General features: G+C 39.8%; 1 long non-coding RNA gene across 1 annotated transcript; it reads left to right on the top strand.

Moving 5' to 3' along the window:
• The first annotated feature begins 10454 nt into the window (after positions 1-10454).
• Positions 10455-11254, top strand: LOC142924423 (uncharacterized). Its single transcript, XR_012941639.1, has 2 exons — positions 10455-10597; positions 10712-11254. It is a non-coding gene; the product is annotated as an uncharacterized LOC142924423 (long non-coding RNA).
• Positions 11255-21279: the final 10025 nt, after the last annotated feature.

Genomic DNA, 21279 nt, shown 5'->3' with positions numbered 1-21279 from the left:
TACAAAAAACGTCTGACCTCTGTGATTGCCAACAAGGGTTTTGCCACCAAGTACTAAGTCATGTTTTGCAGAGGGGTCAAATACTTATTTCCCTCATTTAAATGCAAATCAATTTATTACATTTTGACATGCGTTTTTCGGGATTTTTTTGTTATTATTCTGTCTCTCACTGTTCAAATAAACCTATCATTAAAATTATAGACTGATCATTTCTTTGTTAGTGGGCTAACGTACAAAATCAGCAGGGGATCAAATACTTTTTTCCCTCACTGTATATATATTCACATGTTTTTCTAATTTAATATATGTAATGATATAATTAAACATTTACAATATAAATGTATACGTGGCTTGCATGCATTTTGATGGATGTTTTTATTTATTTATTGTCTGTTTGCCCTCCAGTTGCATTTCAATTATGCTCCTGTTGCCATGCGATGAGAGGAAGTGGGAGAAAGGTCTGTGGAAGATGATATCACAGAGCCGCTAGTGCAAGTTTATGTTTTCATATTTTGGCTTTGGGCTAAGACACTAGAAACACGTTCTGCAAATTTGGAAAATTATAAGGCCATAGGACTTTTGTAGTCCTGCTCAATTTGCATATGCAAATCACCAGGCACTTGCAGAAATTTAACTATTTACTGTAGAAACTCAGGCGGAAGCACACTGACCTCTAATCCAATAAAAATCTTTATTTATACTGGAAAAATTCGATGATTTATCAAGCTCTTGTTTTCACAGACGTCCAGTAAGATACCTAGCCACGGCTGCAATGATTCCAATAGTATTGAAGGCACATTCACTGTACTCAATGTATGTAATGATGCCCGTTGTGCAATATGATTTACAATATTTCAAGTGAGATTCTTTTTAAGGGGAGCCAATAGGCTCCTTATTGCTATTCCCAAGAAATATTGTCTGTCTGGCAGTCCATTCCAACAAAACCTCACATGTTCTCATGAAAACTTAAAAGCCTTAAACCAATCCCCGTAGAACTTACTACATAGCTCACCAGTAGCGAGGTGTGCATCTGTATAGTTTCATGCAATATTGGTAATGAAATACGAACAAAAAAAAGCATTATTACAGTACTTTCAAAAAGTATATTTTAATCTAATATATATGTTGTGCTGAAAACTAGCATGATTAGCATGCATGCCCTGGAACACGCATTTGCGTGAGTTTAAATATGCGTTCAGCATGTGACCGTTAATTTTTATTTTTGTGGTTTTACGTGGACACATTTCTCCGCTCAGTTCAATCCCTCAAACAACCGAGTGGAGGTTCCCCTTATTGACTAATTTGCCATTCGATTCTTATCTTAACTCTGATTACATGTAAACAACATTCTTCTTGTGATCAATTCATAAAAGTGAACTCCACATTAAGGCCGATTTGAAAAAATATTATCGTAAAATGATTTTTTATTGCATTTAATTGAAGCTCGTTGCGGATGTTATGAATTCCCAGTGCTTTCAATTACGATTAAAAGTCCAAGAGGGCATTTCTACAACGGCCATTTTAGTCGCAACTGAGACGTACGGTTTTTGAATGTTTGAACATCATAGTCATTGATGCGGACATAACATAGATAGGGATTCTCTTAGAAAAACAGAAAAGAGTCTGGATAAGTAAAGAATAATAGGCTGCATTGACCTCTACTTAAATGACGTATTACGTGACGGCTGAGTGAGCTGTGATAGCGCCATTCTATTATGACAGCTTCTCTCTGTTGTACATTGTTGGCGGGGAAATGTGCGCGTTGGGGCTGCGTGTAATTACCAGAGGCTGGGCCTGCTGACGGCTCGGGATGATTTCTGACAGGTCCATTACACGGAGGTAACGAGGACAATGTAGCGGACCTGATTCTCTGCCGCCACATCAATGGCTCTCAGGTGTCTCCTTGACAGCTCTTCCCAGCTGCCACTGGACTGTGAAAGAGAATGATAATGTGCCCATTTCTATTGCTACACACAACATATGTTGTCGTGGTCTTTGGAGGTGGTTTGATGCATATTTATTATTTTCATTTTGGGAAAATTACCTTTAAATTTTACGTGATGTGGTGACATTACTTTGAATTGGTTGCAAACACCTGCCACTTTATAGGCTTTGTAGTGCATATCACATTAGGGCCCACTTACTGTAAACTGAGCATTAATTGATGGGCATGAATCCTGTTGACATACACCTCTGCGTGTGGCTTCTCTGCAGAGGACACCGAGTGTGTTTTGTAAACACATACAAGTTGCCAAGTGCGTTTTAGGGGGAATGCGTTGTTCTTGTAATTTTCATAGAATGTGGTCGAAAATGGAAACGTTCATTACGTTTTTAGTTGGTATCAGTGGCTTTTATTTGTAGTAAATGGGTGAATAGACCACGTAACAAGTTTATTTAAGAGAAGTTCAACTAAATATTGGCCATTTGGCCTTATTACCAACATTAAAATAAATAAAACAAATAAACTTTAACAGAATAACCACTGATAGTTTTTTTTTCACCCTAACCGCTAATGGTCACTTAAACCTTTTAACTGTTAAGTATCCACAGAGGCTCAAATCTACAGCATTATAGTGGTATTTACTACGAGTGAAATGGTCGAGCGAAATTTCCCCAATGCTGCAACAGCACCCTCTTCTCCCAATAACAGTGTGGATCCGGTGCAGTGAAAAAGCTTCCACGTGTGACCTAAGCACTGTGTAATGTGGTGCAGGGAAATCGGTCCATTTTGATAATTTGTTCTTTTACAGCGACGCCATTACGGCCAATCATAATGGTCAATGGCTGTTGCAAATGGGGTCTGACTGTATCATTATTTTTTCATGCAGTCTCGCGCACCGTCAGCAAAAAGGTTTTTAACAGTTAATGTGCCATAGGCACTGACATTTACATTTGTAATTATCATTGTGTTGTTTGTTCAAACCAATTCCGAGCTCTGCATAATCATCTCTGCTTATATTCTGCATTTTGAACTGCTAAATTTTTTTTTTGGGGGGGGATCACCTGAATTGCATTTGCCATTCATAACACGTCTTACGTAATTATTGGCATAAAACAACCAACGGTAATGTCATCGCGTCCTTAAAAAAATAATATGTAGTTTGATGCCTGGCATTGACTGACACTGGTGAATCTGACTGCTTCTCCTTGAGCAGAAAACTCACAGCGGGGAACATAGCAATATGACTGTTGCTAATGTGCACACAGCAACTGCGATTTAAGACAATGTGCTTCACAATGGTAATGGGATGCTACTGATGCCTCAATGTTTAGACACCTTTGCATACCATTACTTTGCCAACTGAAGCATACCATCACCGAATTGCTATGTGTAATGTGTGCAGACAACCATTAAGAAAACTTTAAATGTGCTATCATGAAATACTGATGACACGACACGCAGTCACGACAATTAATAAGTGACGACAGCCGTATCTAACGTGCATTACATCGCAGGGTGTATTTAAATAGCGAATGGCGGGAGGAGAAGCAGGGCACATGTGTCAACTGTAGCTCTTAAGTGTACGTTATTTGACCTATACATTAAACTATAGTCTGATGCTATTCCAAAATGCCCACAACGTTTGCACTTGCCTCCCTCTCCCACTTTGCCATACGATAACATTGTGGGTGCCGACCTTATAACAGACCAATTCAGACCGTATTGGTCACACCGTGCCCCTTATATATACATATCAACGTTCATCCTACAAAGTCCCATCACAAGGGAGACACACAAAGAAATTGACAAAAACTAAATTTTTACTCAATTTCCCTGTACAACAATATGGGGGAACCATATGGGTTGACAGGTATGTAGTACAGTCCTGTATTTAAGTATTGGTACGTAAGGAAAGTAGGATATATAATATTCATAATCATTTAAAGCCCTTTGTCATCTAAATCCACATCGGGATGCATGCCTCCCCACGCCGTGTCGTTCATTTGACCATATTTCACCCAGCTGGTGAGTGCGGATTGGTGAAGAGACCAATAAATGGTTCGGATAGCACGCACCACTGATATTGGTCATAGCGGGAATTGAACTGGAGTCAACGGGTTCATAGCACGGTGCAGATCCACTGTGCCACCCTTCTAGCCTCTTTTTCTTACATTGCTGTCCTGGAGCTAATGAAGACCATCCACCATTATTTGAATATCTCATACAAGCTTCGCAGCTGCTCTCAACTTCAAATATGTCTGTTGTATCACCCCCAGTCGAGATAAATCCACCGCTTGATGAAGGCGTTCCAAATCTGCCGGACGGGCCCGTTGATAAACAATTTCCATCTAGCACCGGCACCACCCGAGATGGTTTCATCGCTCCATCTGCACGGTGGAAATCCTCTCGCCCTGTCCTCTTTTGGTCAATTCTCTGACGTTAGTCTTGACCACCAGCTGCCGTCCCTTCAAGCGACATGGCTGGCCAAGCCCGGTCACCGTCCTTAACGGTAATCCTATTCAACGCATCCTCCTTAGCCCTTCCGCCGCTTGTCATTCCATACACTTTGATTGTCTGTTACCACGCGTGGAATCCTTTTCATTTCCATTCTTAATACGTGTCCAAGTCATTGCAGTTTTCTTTCCGGAATATTCCATAGTTGGGTTTCTTTTACCCTTTTTATTTTCTCTTCAAGTTTTTTTTGGAACCGTCTTGAAACTCTCTGAATCAACAGATTTCTGCAGTCAGTATTAATTGTGGGGTGAATTTCCTCATGTGCCAGCAGTCCAGTGGATACAACGGCATAAGTACGACAGCTCTCCTGACACACTCTGTTTCATTTTAGTTGAATATCTTCAGCCTTAGAGGTCATGTGAAGTTTGCCCAAAGCAGTAACAGCAGAAGATAGTCTGATTATTATTTCCATGCCATCTTTGCTATGTCCATGCTTCAATACAAGTCCTCCAAGGTAGACGTATTTTTCTATTTTTTATCGTTCTTCATCTCCAGGTTTGATCTTTGCCTGTTCCACTTGTCTTCCAATTTCCATCATTTTAGTTTTCTTCATGTTCATGTTCACTGGAAATGTTCTGCTCCCCTCAACTACCTTATCAGCAATTCTGTGTAGATCCTCCTTTGACAGTGCTATGAGGTCAATATTATAAAAAAACTAATCTATGGGTATTCACTGTCCTCCCAGTCATTACTGATTGTCTCACTTCCACAATTGTCCTAAACTGTTCCTTAAACTTCTTTTCTATCACTTTTAGCAACTGGGCCAGACTAATGTGCCGATAATGTTCATGTACCTTTGGCAGCAAACCTGTGTATAATAAGAATAGTTTATATTTGTTTTTAACGGGTCTACCTGGCAGGTTGGTTTTGTGGTCTGACGTGATGTAAAGGTGGCAGCAGTGGGTAAAGTTGCCAGAGTGAAAGTGTTAAATGTGTTAGGGAGAGTCTGGTTGCCCCAACACCTCTAAGGCCACCCCTGAGACTGACAGCAGTGCACGTAAGAAAACGGCGCTCTTGTAATAAGATGAAACATTTAAAGATATATAAAAAAAACACAACAACATTTTTTTGTAAGAATGTCAACAAAAAAATCTAGGTTTGGACATGGAACACGATTGTGCTATATTGCTATAAGACGTTTGTAAAATTCTACTTAGAAAAACCGAACTTACGTAAATATAACTTTTTATATTAAATGTTTAACGTACCATATGTTTACAGTTGAAACTTGCATTTTGCTACAACATATGCATACCATTTATACTACGGAATTACTTGAACATTTATGTTTGTAAATGTACCCCATTATGGAGCAAACAACACTAGACAACAGTGCTTGCATGCAAATTATATTAAGAATATATTTTGTTCTGGTTGCATATTCATTTAACACGATGAATACCGTGTTGACCTTAAAACGGAAGTCCCCCCATGGAAACGATGCATGGTACAAAATAGCGTATTATTGAATGTGTTTTATTTTGACACAAGCATGCAGTAAAGCAACATTAAAATATTTTCAGCAATTCAGAATAAAGCCTTTGTTCAACGTGAAATAATGTGGTAACCCTTATATGACCTCTCCTATGTTTAGTTCAACTGAAGTCAACCTTGAAGCTGACCTTTAATTCACCCTGATTGAACTGCGCTGTAATACCGTCGAGTTACAGTCTCGTTGCCAGATTACTCCCGGGAGAGACACATTTCTGCCCCTTATTTCCCCTACAATTCAATTGCCTAAGGCATTTCATGAAAATAGAATCTGACACGATATAAAGAAACACTTATCCCTGCATTCTAACTCAAATACACGCAAGACCTTTTAATGCTCTATTGTATGTGTAACCCACTTGGCCACATCGTGTATTGCCCTACCTTATAATTGCTTACAATGGATGTTTTGATTCATTTTAGAAGCAACAAAAAAATTCCCTTATGATGAATTCTGGAAACGTGTAAAACATATATACCTAGGTGTTCGTTAACCTGTATCTATGTATTGAAGTTATCAACGTTTGATATTGTCCAAACGATTAAAAGTTCGCCCTAACTCGAGTACAGCCACGTATACAATCCTCTGATATGCATTAAGATTGCGAGGCACTTATTGCAGTTTCCGAAGTGTTGTTGATCATCTCTGTATCTTTGGTGGTGCATTATTCACCGGCAGACATACTCGCATCCCATGCTTGACCTGCCATTGAACCCTTTTATGCACAAAACACGATCACGATGGCCCCCATCTGTTGTCATCTCTGAGCCACCAGAGTGGGAGCCATGAAATACCGTAAATCAATGAGCGCGTGTGCTTGAACACGCTCGTCTTTGCTAAGAAAAAAAATATCCCCAAAAAACTATCCATTAGACAGCCATGCGATTTCTGGAGTGTGCAACCTGCTGTATGACCTTTGAATTTTCTCTTCTCTTCTCCTTTCGAAACAAAACTTTTTCGCTGCTGTATTCAACAAAAGACACTTTGCTTTTCGCCACGTTATTCGTATTGCAGGTGAGCTGTACCACCCTAACGACAGCGTAAGTACCCGTTTAATGCATGCAATACTGACCCTACACCACATTTAACGGCTGAATTTAGCCCACAAAAGCCCTGCAGAAATGTCATATTTCTTGTTATACGTGGCCTAATGCAATTGGACAAGTACTCCGCGCTCTAGTTATTGTTCAATTTGCTTATACATGCGATGGTACAGTTTCAGCTATATTCCTAATGGTGTCTCCAGAAGCAAGTTATCAATCTTAAACAGAATCATTTCTAATACATTTAACATCAGAACAAAACATGTTTACTCGCATTTGGATCGTAGTTTTACACTTACAAAGTGTTAAAGGACTACACATGTTCTATAGAAAAGTCTGTAGAGGAGAGCTGCTGTGGACTGCCTCTTTGCGAATATTGCATTGTCTCGACTTAGAAATGTCTATGTTATCCATCCAAGCTTCTGACATCTTAATAACCTGGGAGAGACGTTTCATTTTGTCTGCAAAATTTATTTTTGGGGAACTGCCATTCCGGCACAAGTTATTACTGTCCACTCCGGAGCCCAGAACAATATGTTATGACTCCTCCTCTTAGACGTATGCCGCGCAGGTGACAGGGGGGAAATCAGGACACTATTTACGACTGTGATGTATGTTTATGATTAAAAGTTAAAACAATTTAGAGGGGGGTGGGGGGGGGAGAAGCTCGTGACGCATTTGCATATACCAATATACTCTTTGTTAACAGCAGTCGTAGTAATGCGTCAGTCCATGTTTGTCAACAGGGTGTTATTGACCATTTAGAATTAGGAAAACAAAGTACGCCTTTATTTATATATAAAAAGATATCCAACTTGTTGGGGTTTTTTTTCAGCAGAACAATAAAAAAAACAATCTATCCAATGTATACAACACCCGTGTAACCAAGTCAGGCGCACCTTGCACGTGGTTTTAACTGCAGAGTGTCCTGTATTGAACGAGAGGCCCATAGGCATATAGATCTTCTTGGGATTTACTAAAGGTCTTGCTACATCAGACCCTTCTTATAACAGCTTTGATGTTTAAAGCAGCACGCGTGCAGTTGAGTGTAACACATTTTGCTGTACACCGAGGTCGGGCGAGCTGCTCAATGAGCCCCTCATAGCTGCGAGTCGCTAGCATTTAAGTTTATGGCCGTAAAGCAGCCAAAATGCCATCAAACTAGGCGTGTAATGATGCATCGATTCATTGATTGATTGGTTCTTATGCTCGCAGTACGTGCGTCGAATTGCACACGTAGGAATGCATGTTTAATTCCGTTTGTGTACTACGCAATGGGTTTATGTAAACACTGCGAGCACGAGAGGCTTAAGTCTCAAAGTAGCAACAATATAATAATTTCGAGAATTACATTTTGACCTTTAATCGTGAAAATGGATTGGCTCACGATGGGTTAAAACCATAATACAGTAGTTCTGTATTACTTTCCTTGAGCAATGCATCCATGTTTTATTTGTAAGACACATTCACATGCCTGTATAGCTTAGATATCTTGAGAGTAAGTTTGTGCGGAGGTGAGCCTCCTCTGAACTATGTCTGGTTACTCTCTTTTTCGCCCGATTGTTGTACCAATTCCTTCTGGCTGTGTGCAATACCTTCGTGGAGAGAACGGTGACTATACCTTCACACAGTAGAAGTAACATACAGGTAGCCGGCAAAGAAAGCTATTGTACAATGTGGCATAACAAGTCCTCAATGCTCTCTTGGAAGATCTGTTCCTTTTGGGGTTGTGTCAACATGAAACAGAATATTTTATCGACCACTTTTATTATTAAACTCCATGACTATGCAAGTGGAATTTTGATTTTTAGTATAATTGTTATTTTTTTTTTAAAACGACACACGTGAAGAGCAACGCATGGACTGGGGAACATATGGAGGGTAATGACATCTTAAAGCTGTGAAGAAAAGTACGCGCATTGGGCAGGTTACGTCACTCGAATGGATTTTGACCAGGAGTCAAGAGTAATGATGGAGTGGCAGCCAAGGAATGGAATGCTCCAAAATAACGTCCGCTAAAGAGATGGAGCAATAACATCAGCTCCCGTGCAGGCGCTGCTAGGTGGATGTTACATTGCAGGGTCCTGAGAGATGGTAATAGCTTTGGGCGGCCTTTATGATAACTGACGATGGATGATCAATTATACAGAGATTCACTTCAAATACTCTATTTAGTGGCACTCCAAAAAGGTTGGATGTCTGAAAAAATAATATTGTAACTGTGCAGAGTTGCATGATTTTTTTTGTTTACATTTGCATATAAAATGTAAGTTTAATATCATAATTGTGTGACCGACAATCTTTGTAAATTAGCAATAAGAATGACTATTTTTTTATTCATACTATAATATGGTAAACGTGAACACACACCGGATTATATCTTGCTTCAACACTTAAAACATTTAATTATTTACAGATTTTTGTGTTCATTTAATATTCCCAAGCAGGGGGCGGGGGGGGACAACAATCAGGGTGGCGAGATGTTAGCTACCTCGCCTGGTATACAGAAGGTCGTTGCTTTGATCCCAACCTATACTCCTGTATATATATTTAGAGACCCGCGTTTTAGAATATTTGGCTTCTATATTAGAATATGTGGCTTCTATTAATGTGTGGCCAGGTAGCTTACCTGGTAAAATACAAAATATGTTTTAATATAGTTTATTTTAACTGGTTTTCTGGGAGGTGAGGTGACAAAGGGAATTTACCAAATTTAAACAATTTGGAGCTGGTCACTTTATTGAGTCACACAAAACAGAGATGTTATTATACGAAACCGATTACTATGAATGATGAATTGCTGTACATCACTGGAGTTTATAAACTTCATTTCGAAATTGAATTATATTATGTGGGTATTTTAATGTATTATTTCACTCACATACTGGTTGTTGTATATTCTACTGTACATATCTATACTCTTCTTTGGTTCTTTCGGTAAAGTCACGTAGAATGAGAATAAAATAATAAAATAAAATAAGACAATAAAATTCTCACGACGTTTCGGCCACAACACAAGTAGCCCTTTTCAGGTGAAGTAACAAAACTGTCGGGACGACAGAGCTCCAATGAACGCTGAGCTGATTGGAGAATATATAGAGTTTATTGATAACATTGAGGTAGTTTATATTTTGGTTTTTATTGGTTTACTATATGGTATTCATTTTATAGTGCAGTGTATACCCAGTTGCTGTTAATAGCTCAGCTTATTGAAGAATATATTGAGTACATTTATTATATTGATGTAATTCAGACTTAGGTTTTTTCTCACATTGGTTTACTGTATGATAGTTGAGTTGTTACAGCCCCCTTTGGCGTCCATGTACTAGGTGCCTCTGTGGATGTGTAGGCTTTGACTTTAACATAGCTATTTCTGTGACCAGTCACAAGCTAATCCCTCAGCTATTTAAATGCAAAATTCTCCTGTTTGATATGTACTAGGTGCCTCTGTGGATGTGTAGGCTTTGACTTTAACATAGCTTTTTCTGTGACCAGTCACAAGCTAATCCCTCAGCTATTTCAATGCTAAATTCTCCTGTTTGATATGTACTAGGTGCCTCTGTGGATGTGTAGGCTTTGACTTTAACATAGCTATTTCTGTGACCAGTCACAAGCTAATCCCTCAGCTATGTCAATGTTAAATTTTTCCTGTTTGATATGTACTAGATGCCTCTGTGGATGTGTAGGCTTTGACTTTAACACAGCTATTTCTGTGACCAGTCACAAGCTAATCCCTCAGCTATTTCAATGCTAAATTCTCCTGTTTGATATGTAAACCCCTTTGTCAAGGTGCCTTCTCTCAACCAGCTTAAAGGACGCTGCGAATCTTAGCGGCGTTCATTGGAGCTCTGTCGTCCCGACAGTTTTGTTACTTCACCTGAAGAGGGCTACTTGTGTTGTGGCCGAAACGTCGTGAGAATTTTATCGTCTTATTTTATTTTATTATTTTATTCTCATTCTACGTGACTTTACCGAAAGAACCAAAGAAGATGAATCCTTGCAGTCACGAAAGCTTTAAATCGAAATTTAATATCCATACTCATTGAAATATCTGAATGAACCAAATTCAGTCACGAGAAGGTATGAGGTATTCAAAAGGTTTTCACATTGTTATTATTGTTATTATGTATAATTATTCCACTGTGTGAAGTCAATGCTGAACACACAGAGCACGAATTGAACTACCATCAAGGTCCATATTATTTGGTTCTTTCGGTAAAGTCATGTAGATAGGGAAATAAAAATTAAGTGAATGAAAAAAAATAAACTGATGTAGACAGTCTACATTATAGACTGCCAGTACACTCACTCCGATTAAGAACCAGTCTACATTAGTGTTTTTTTGTTTTTTAATATTTGTATTATTTTTATTCACTTTATTTTTATTTTCCTATCTACCGGACTTTACCGAAAGAACCAAAGAATATGAATTCCTGCAGTCACGAAAGTTTTTAGTCAAAATGTATCATCAAGGTTTTGGTTTTTCAACGTAAATACCATTTACATCCAGGATTTGACTGACCAGTCAGGCTCGTGGGCACAGACTGAGGAAAAGGGAGCTGTCCAAAAATGTACATATTAATTGAATGTAAGCCCCATCAAGTTACATTCTGTACTTGGTTGGGAGGTATCTTAGATACATGCATACCCCTGTTTTGGACCATAAAACAGCATTGTTGCTTGTCCAAATGGGAATCAGTCCCTGTGTGTGTGTTTGCATCTCTCCAGGCAGCTTTGTAAAATTGAGAAATCAGTTATATCACAGTTGATTACGCTATTTAGCTGACTCCTAGATGAATGTTTACGATTCTATAAGTAGGCCTTAGACATTTTGTGCGCTGATGTATCGCCCAAGTTTAATGAAGTAGGCATAGGCACTTATGAGAGAGCAAAGGAAATCATATATGCACTGTTTGGCTAAAAATCATAGTGACAACCTGCAATCAGTTTGCAATTGAGAATAATGGCACGATCAAAATCAGTTCGTTTTTTCTTTTCACAATACAGTAGATTAAGGTCAACGAGGACCTGGGAAATTATTTGTGGTTCTTTTTATTATTAATGTCAATGTGGGAAAGTGAATTAAAAAATAATGTCATTGTATTTTTAAATATATGTTATATATCATGGGACCTCCCTTGCCAGTATCAAAATATAAGAAAATGGGGTTTTACCATTTCTGGCAATAAAACAGGTGTTAAGATGTTAAAAACCAAACTTAAACCTTTTGCAAGGAATCATGTCTGCATTAACCACGTAAACTTGTGGTGCACATGCAAACCAAAAAAACATGCTCTGATATTATATGCATTGTCTTTGACACTGATTGATCCACATCAGAGACAGCTTTCAATAGAGCCTAGTCTCAAACAGCGTTAGACCAGAGGACGCCATAAGGCGAACAGCACAAAGACAATGCCACTATCAGGACATTGAGAGCTCGGGGTTCAGCAGCTACATCATGGGACCTCCATGATTCTAGATTTGAAGCTTTCGTGACTGCAATGATTCATACTCTTTGGTTGTTTCGATAAAGTCACGTAGTTAAAATAAAATGTATGAAAACAACTAAATTAATTCAAACAGCTATTTTGCTGTGACTGTTCCACCTGACAGCTATTTTGCTGTGACTGTTCCACCTGAAGACGGAAGCTTGTGTTGCCTCTGAAACGTCGTGATTTAATTTAGTTGTTTTCATTTATTTTATTTTACCTACGTGACTTTACCGAAAAAAACAAAGAGTATGACCTCCATGATGTTTTATTTCCTTAAAGGGTAAAACCTATTCTTATATATGTTATATCATGAATGTATATGATATTATGATTCTAAACTCATAGCCTCACTGGTCATTATGAAGAATTGGCATGATTCAGCATCACATTGCAATACACGAAATGACTCCTCTTTGGGTAATTATAGCAGGCTCTAGCAAGAGCAAGGCCAGGCGAACCTATTGCTACAACATACGCAAATGAAAACACAACAATGCTTATACATGCAATCTGATGCAAATCATTGCAAGCTTAAATAATCGATGTTAATGATAAATCAATGCCTCATTCAATACTCCCCATGATAATGAATGTTGCATATACTGTAAGTCTCCATTTTGCACGTGAAAAGATACACCTATTATAACTTACAGTATATTACATTGCTGTTGTGTAACGTTGTGAGATGTGGTTAAGATTAATTATTTCTTCAGTCATGGATATCTTTGCTTTACAGTAATTCCTTACGTATGGTAACAACTCGTGTATTTACTTATTTGGACGATCATTGCCTGGGAATACTGTGTTCAGATTTAAGGTGTGGCCCATATCACCACTACACGTAAATATACTCCTGAAAAGGATGTCACAGGCTCTTTTTACATCCATTTTTAAACCAAAAAATTCACGTTGATTATTACCTGCAGAGATTACTAGGTGGCTGTGGGAATCGAGCTACTCACCGTGCACGGGTCAATGTGTTTAAGCACCAGACTATCCAGCTACCTCATATGTACTGTACGTCTATTATTTGACTCGTAAGAATGTGCAGTGTTTGGTTGTACTGCTTGCTATCTGGATATTTTTTCTCTCTCCAAGTGCTGATGGGTTTTTGATAGCAGGTAAGCTTGCCGTGTCTAAATCCTCGTCATGGTGGATTTTTCTTTTTTTACAGAGTTCCGCTGCATCTGTCCAAATTTATATTTCTGTCAAGTTTCCCAAACGTGTCGTGGCATATGTGCAAATGAATTAGGTGCTAAAAGCCATTGAACTTGTGGTTGCCCAGATGATGTCTTTATAAATGGCCCATTAGTTCACAGAAATGCATATTTTTGGCAAGCAAGCTGCGCAGTAAAATGAGAAAAGAAGCTGTAAATATACTTATCTAACGGTCCGCCAATAAAAGCACATGTTCCCATGAAATCTCCAGCCGACAAGCTGGCCAGGGCTGACTGGCCATGCATTATTTCAGCTGTTGCCAAATACGCTCGCAGGGTCATGGGGTCACGAAGGCGAATAAAGACCCCACTATGGCTCTCCAGGCAATCACAGTGGGCTCTTATTTAGAAAATAAAACCCGGGTGCCTTTTTTGTCACTTCAGTGCCGTTCATGGGTGGGTGGTGGGGGGGGAAGCTGCTCTTGGCAGAACGGACATGGACTCAGCCTCATAGTGCTTAAAAGGGGAGCTTGGGTTTTGAGAGCATAGGGGTACGGTGGTGAGAGAGGGAGAGGGTGTGAGTGAGGGGGGAGCAAATCAACGTTTGTGAATTCATGCATGCATTTGAAGACATTGATATAGATGTCCGTTCGGTGTAGTTTTTTTTATTTATGGCTACGATTGGTAGCGTGTTAACCCTGTGACTGTGACCAGAATTCATCAGTTCAACATGCAGGGTTTCAAAATGTACATTTTGCCATTTTCAGTGGAAGAAGTGAAAATAAGGAAAGTCTGATGAATGAGCATCATTTGCTTGAACAGAAGCAGTTTCAGTTGACGTAAAACTCCTTCCCATTGCGATTCTTTACCTGCAAAAGTGTTAATGTGGTAATATTTGTAATTACAAAACAATATTAAAATATGCATGCCATGGTAGTTTGTCTATATCTTCTAGACAAATGTATATTTTTTTCTGTAACACGTACAAACACATGCATGTGCCCCTTAAACAACATATCATGCATCTCTCTATGATAGCCATTGTACAATAAGTATGTATATTATATTCACTTAATTCTCTTGCAGATTTAGATTTTTACCATAAATATTTGGTCTATTGACCCTTGAAAGCGACCCGTTTTCCCACAGTTGTATTTGTCCGTTGTTCATTACCATATCGAACTAAGATACAAGGCATAATCCCTTCTGGCAGGTCTAGAAATAAATGGGTGACTTTTCTTACAATACCATAATTTCGTTCAGTAGTCAGATAGGTAATGCATACAGTGTTTAATCTGTGCAGGAAAATTGAAGGTTGTCTTGCGTCGGGCACCATATTTTGCGACCTATCAGTCGTTTGTTGCTGTCTGTACACATGCCTTCCAAGGCCCCTTAAAGCTGAGCTAAAAGGTTGCATCTTCTCAACTTTACATATTGAGCTGTTGAATGAATAGAACCTTTTTAGATTGAATTTACCAAGGATTATATGGGCTTTCAGAGAAGTCAAGCATGGATTAGTGGTTATGAAAAGGGCATTCTTCGCCTTAATGCTTTAAAGATAAAGACATCGTTTTCAAGTGCAATGAATCAAGTTACCAGAATTTTACAAATCTATCCATAAGACATCTGCCAATAATTTAGTGATGATATGCCCTAATTTGGTAATTTCTTAAACTGTGCTTTCCTTTCAAGAGTGAAACCCTGCTTTTCAGGTCTCTTTGACCGAAGTTGAACGTTGAGGGTGAATTATCGTTATGAATCTAGTGGATAATGCATTCTGGCCATGGCTGTAGGTTAGACTGGTAGTTGAAGTGATGCGCTTAAGATGGTACCTCTAGATGTCAGCAAAGCATAAAAAAATAACAAGTAACATATGTACAGTTTTACTGGAAGGAAACTTTTTTTTATGAGCAAGCCGTAACAGAAACTTGAACGCCACCCATTAGTAATGCGCCATCATATATGGCATTACTCTTGAACTTCAAGAATAATGCATTATTTCATGTTGCAAATGCCCATGCAAAATAATAATTATCCAAATCCATTTTTACCAACCGGTTCTGCTAACGGGGAAAATGTCAAATGATATGTTAGTCATGTCACTTAAAATATATATTTACGGTGACATTCGTCACAGAAATGTATAGTTATTGGTCGATACATTTCCTTAGCATTGTAAATTAGAACAATGTACTATATATAAGAACTATATCTTTTTCAAGTTTTGTGAAATGTAATTTACAGCATACAGCATATTTTCCCATAGTAAATTTTACAGTTGCCATATTTTGCTCAGTGTTTTACTGTTGCCATTACCACAGCACTATTAATGCGGTACACATGCAATATCATGTGACCATTTAAAAACGTGCAGATAAAAATACAACGTTTCCAATAACTGTCTGTATTTTTTTTTATATTTACATAGATGCGTGAGTAGCTGCTAAACATTAGCGACTTTTTTGGTGTTGGCATTTTAATAGTAAACCGGTCTCACTAATAAATCACTGTGTTGTTATGAATAGGCACCTCATTTCACCAACAAATACAGAGTAATTATATTGCGCAGTAGATGGATTATATTTGCCTAAATATAATCAGCGTGTTAATTGCACGCCGGCTGTTAATTTAAATGAAACACATATTTAAATATCAACAGAGTTTAACGTTATTAAGCCATGTTAGAATCATTATAGTCTGTTAATACGTATATATATTTTTAAATGTTTTGCAATATTTCACAGATGTAGACATTTTCATATTGAGTCCAATAAGAAAATAATGCAATGCTTGCAAAGCATAGTATTCAGTTAACAAAAAAAAATGTGTGTTGTATACGTTACTAATTTTGAAATGTTGGCACTCTTATTTGCAAAAGCCCTTTGATGGTGATAATTGTTTTTTCGATGGAAAGTCAAAATTACCATCTGCAGCCAGTGACTCGAGAGACTGCTGTGATGGGTTTTGTCCATTGCTGGCCTTGCCTGCCGATCATGTTTATGTATGATCCAGGGAGAGCAATCAAAGGGCGCTTGTCAGCTGTGCCGGGGATGGGCGTGTGATGCCTCTCTCTCTCCCACCAAATAAGAGATCACTCTGTCCTGCAGGCAGATAGAAGGGAATAGGATTTCCCCGTACTCACTGCTAACGGCCATCGGACATGACATGTGTCATACTATGATAAATGGACCACAAGACTGTTTAATTGCTTCCGCAGCACCTCTGAGATCTGCATGCTCTGATTACGGGCAGGTACTGCAGCTACAATCACAGCGCTCATTAACTCAACTTTCACGCAGGAAAACAGCAAGGAAGCTAATCACGTTTGGTAGTTGGCAATATAAAAGGCAGCAAACTTTCCGAATCGGGTGCTATTTTATTAATACGTCGATCTCTCCTAATGCAAATGCAGCATTGAATAAAAAGAGGGATGCATTTGAGTGTCAGCATGGGCAAATGCTGCATGTACCTAGACCCCATGTGCAGCTTCAGTCGAACTTTGTACGATCAGTGCGAGCATAGTCGCAGTGACAGCAGCAGCAGCGGTAGTAATAATGCTGTAAAGGAGCAAAGCTTCTCCATAGTTCTTTTTAACTGTCACGTACAGCGAAAGCACAGCTCCAGCATGTCAAGGTGCAACGCTGAAATAATGTATCACATTGACGCACATATACAATGGCATTTGTAATTGGTGTATATTTGTACCTCAAACACACACACACATATGTGTGTTGTGACATCCCTGTCTTGTCATTCAAAGTTCGAACGGATTTTTATAATTATCTGCCTAATACTGTTCGACAAATATTTAAGGCTCTGGTGTCCTTTCTTGCACAACTGGGAAATATACTTATGATATGCGTAATATCATTACTACACACTTTGAATACATCTAATTGATGAATATAAAATGTGAAGTCATTAGGATTCTCATACAATCTGTCACTAAATCTGGTATTAATGACATGCGTTTGGGGATTCTTCGTGTGAGCAGGTTGAAGTGCCATTTATATCGTGACTTCTGAGCATCTGCGTTGCAGGACTGGAACGTCAACATGTATCGTTTTGCTAAATGATAAATATTGCTCTTCTGATGCCTTTGCCCACCAATGCTTTGCAGGGTGGCTCTCGGTGTCTGACTTTGTCTCATAGCCTTGATAGTTGTTCAGAAGAGGGTGGGAAAGTAATATAACATCTCTGCTGAAGACGATTATGATGTTTTATGGGTTATTCCATACATCTCCTTTGAGAGTACTCCAGATTGAGGTCATTTTATGCTTGATTAGACCCAATAGCAATCTGAAAATCGGGCTGTCAGCCTTTCAGATGTTGGTGCTAGATTCTGAATCCTTTTCCCCAGTCTGTTTTCTGACCTCATTTCTGCTGAAATAAGATTGCCATAGACATTGCGGCTGTGGGTGCATGTGGGCATCTTTAGGATGTGTGTGGCTGTACCAAAGCCATTTTTGAAGAAGGGGGTTGGCATTGTCCCATTACAGGCAGTCAATGACAATGGTTTCCATGCTCTTTATAATGATTATAATACAATTTAATGTTACTACGAATGCATAGCATCAAATAAGCATCTGCTTCTTGTATATATTTTTTATCACGTTATTTTGACACTTGATCATGTACTTCAGCCAATACACACGTAATAAATTCTACATAGTTATTTATTGATGAAAAAGCAATCAATTACCGTTGTATACTTTGTATGGGTAAATTTCCTTGTGATGAATAGCAAGTAAAAATCACGGCAGTGACAGGGAAGGAAATGCTGCTTTATCAACATTTCATCATAGTAATGCTGCTTTATCAACATTTCATCATAGTAAAACATTTAAATATATTTGTAATATAGTTGTACTTAAAAAAAAAGGTTGAGACAGAGGGTTCATTTTTTTCTCACAAAATGTAAATGCACTGAATTCATTTTAAAAAAATGCGCGCCTTGTGGGTTGGTTTATATATATAAGCTGCCAAATCCTCCAAGCAATTTAACTTCATTTTTGAAATATTGCTGCCCAAGATGTTAAACATGCCCTTTGCCAAACTGCACCCTTTTGTTTCCTGACTGACTTGTCTCGCCAGTGATAGCCTCCCGTGAGTCAAAAGGGCCTGGGCCGGTCGGCTGTCAGACGTTTCCATGGTAGGGCAGCCGGCGGGACAGCAATCTGTCGGCTGAGCTGTCGCTCAATCGCCGTTAGGATTGGCGGCGGAGGATGGGGCCCATGTGGTTTTGCTGGGCGTGCCCTGCGGCTGTCGTGTGGAGAGATGACCAGACGAGTCCCACTGATGCCTCTCTATGGGGGTGCTCCCCTTGATGTCAATAAAAAATCAAAACATGTCGAAATTTAACATTGCTCCAGAATCCCGAGGGTGGAATATGTGGAATTGGAATCGAATGCCACCGAATTCAAAGCCGCTTCCGTGCACTCTATTCCGTGTTGCGCGCGCAACATCGCTTTTGATTCTCATGGCCACAGCTCATACAGAGAGCTGCTGCCTGGCTCACAATGTAGCCCTTGGCATCGCGTGTATCACTAAACCGCAGCATGTTGCGTCAAGTGACACTTTGCAGATTTATTAGGAGTCTCATGCATGTAGAGAAGACGAGTTTCCTTGATCACATTGCATTTTGCATTGGAGCATTCTTCGACCATTCTTCCCTTGCTTGAAATTCATTTGATCCCATTGTGTGCCCTCATCTACTTATGACAATTCTCTTTCATTTTTATTTGCAGTGACGGTCTGCAGCATCTCGACTTGAGCTAATCTTGTTTGATTATAATGCACGTGATATTGTGCAATAACAACATGAGGCTTATAAACTTAACAAAATATATATTTCGTCACGTATACACATAAAACAACTGCACCCCCCCACCCTACATCCTACAATTCCAAGTAACATTTCTGATAATGTTTAAAAGGTTCAAAGTTAATGGGTTCAGCTCACTGATTATAAATCTTCATGGGTTTTTTTTTCTTATTTAGACTTAACGTAATGCATCACCGGGACCAAACAAAATATAACGAGATGCGTCTGTGTTATTTTGTGCGCGTGAATGTCCGTATAGTTTCCTGTGTGCGTGTAACCCGCAACCACCACGAATCAGCATCGCACTGAGTTGTTATCTGAACCTCTGAAGCCTCGTCGTTCTCGGGTGTGGGACATTGCAGAAAGTGAGAATAGGCCCGCTGCTTTCTCTCAGCTAGCTCCTCAACTCTCCGCGAGCAATGGTGGGTGGTGCGGTGGGGGGTTGCAAATAGGCGTGGACTTATTATACCTTTGCAATGTGCCCCTGGTCAGCATGCGTTTGGCAGCAGAGGTCTCACTCCAAATCTGTTGAGTGGCATTGTCTTTGCATCTGCTGCGTAACGCTGCGTGGAAGCATCCTGGCGAGTCGCTTCCCATGAAGCTTCAAATATTCTCAGCCCCAATTAAGCCTTCACAGTGCTTTAAAAATGTGGACCCCCTTTTACAAGAACACCTGCAACATTCAAGTCGTCTGCCGACGATCCATCCAGGGTTGTTCATCAGTTTGGATTATGCGAGCTCATGGAGCCTTGAAAGATCTGGGCATAGCTACCTTCAGTGAACTTGCATGGCCTGACATAACATGCCCAACGTGACTTTACCGAAAAAACTAAGAATATGTCCACGCAGCTTCTGTTTGGACATATAGAGAGGAGATTGGCTGATACGATACAGGAGGACTTGCAATTGAGTTGACTCGTCCCATCAGAATCAAGATTGGTCATTTGTAGAGGAGGCTAATAATAGATGCCACTTTGTGGTTTGAGGCAGTTGCCCTTCAGCATCATGGAAGGCAGAGGAATGACAACTACAACAATGAGCAGAGTGTCAGGCGGCTAAAACACAGCAAGTTGGCACAGTGCAGGTGGTGCATCTGCCAATTCATCTGTGAGTTAACCCATAACACCGTGGTCTGTCCGGATAACTGTCAGTAAGTCTTTGACACTGAAAGTGCACCTATTCTGGTGAAAGCACTGTGGTGAAGTCACTACCACATAGTGGTTAATCTTGGAGTGCCGGTGTACGGATGCATGCGTGCGCGTAGTTGTGTCTTTGTGTGTGGTTCGTGGCTGTGTGCAGATGCATGCGAGTAGTGCTTGCATGCGCGGGTGCATATGTGTGGAGTATGTGTAATGGGGAGTGGTGGTGCAGCGGTTAGTGCGCTGTGCTACAGACCCAGTGATTCCGGCTCATGGAAAACACTGATGACGATTATCTGAACTGGTCCTGGGTCTATCCTAGGTCGACTCAGCCTCAAATAAGTGCCTTGTTCGCGATTTAAACACCGCCTTTAGGTTAGACAAATGCGGTCCATCGTGGTGCTGGCCACCCACCCCCACTTGTACCGTGCCGGCCTTCGTAGGTGCTTGCGAACAGCACTTGCCCCAAAAGCATGTTAAGTGTATAAGGGGGATCTTTGTCGTGGAGTATGTGTGGAGTGTGGGTGCGTGCGTGGAGTGTGGGTGCGTGCGTTCATGCGCACGTGCATGTGTTATGGTGCGCACGTACGTGTGGCATGTGTGTGTGTGTACACGTATGTGCGTGCGTGCGTGTGGTGTATGCGTGTTGTGTCTTTTCTCGTGTGAGTTTGCC

The sequence above is a fragment of the Petromyzon marinus genome, chromosome 13 (genome assembly GCF_048934315.1).
Source record: "Petromyzon marinus isolate PM22_M1 ecotype Great Lakes invasive population chromosome 13, UKy_Petmar_22M1.pri1.0, whole genome shotgun sequence".
NCBI lineage: Eukaryota > Metazoa > Chordata > Hyperoartia > Petromyzontiformes > Petromyzontidae > Petromyzon > Petromyzon marinus.
The sequence above is the reverse complement of the archived record's forward strand: the minus strand, read 5'-3'. Positions and strand labels throughout refer to the sequence as shown.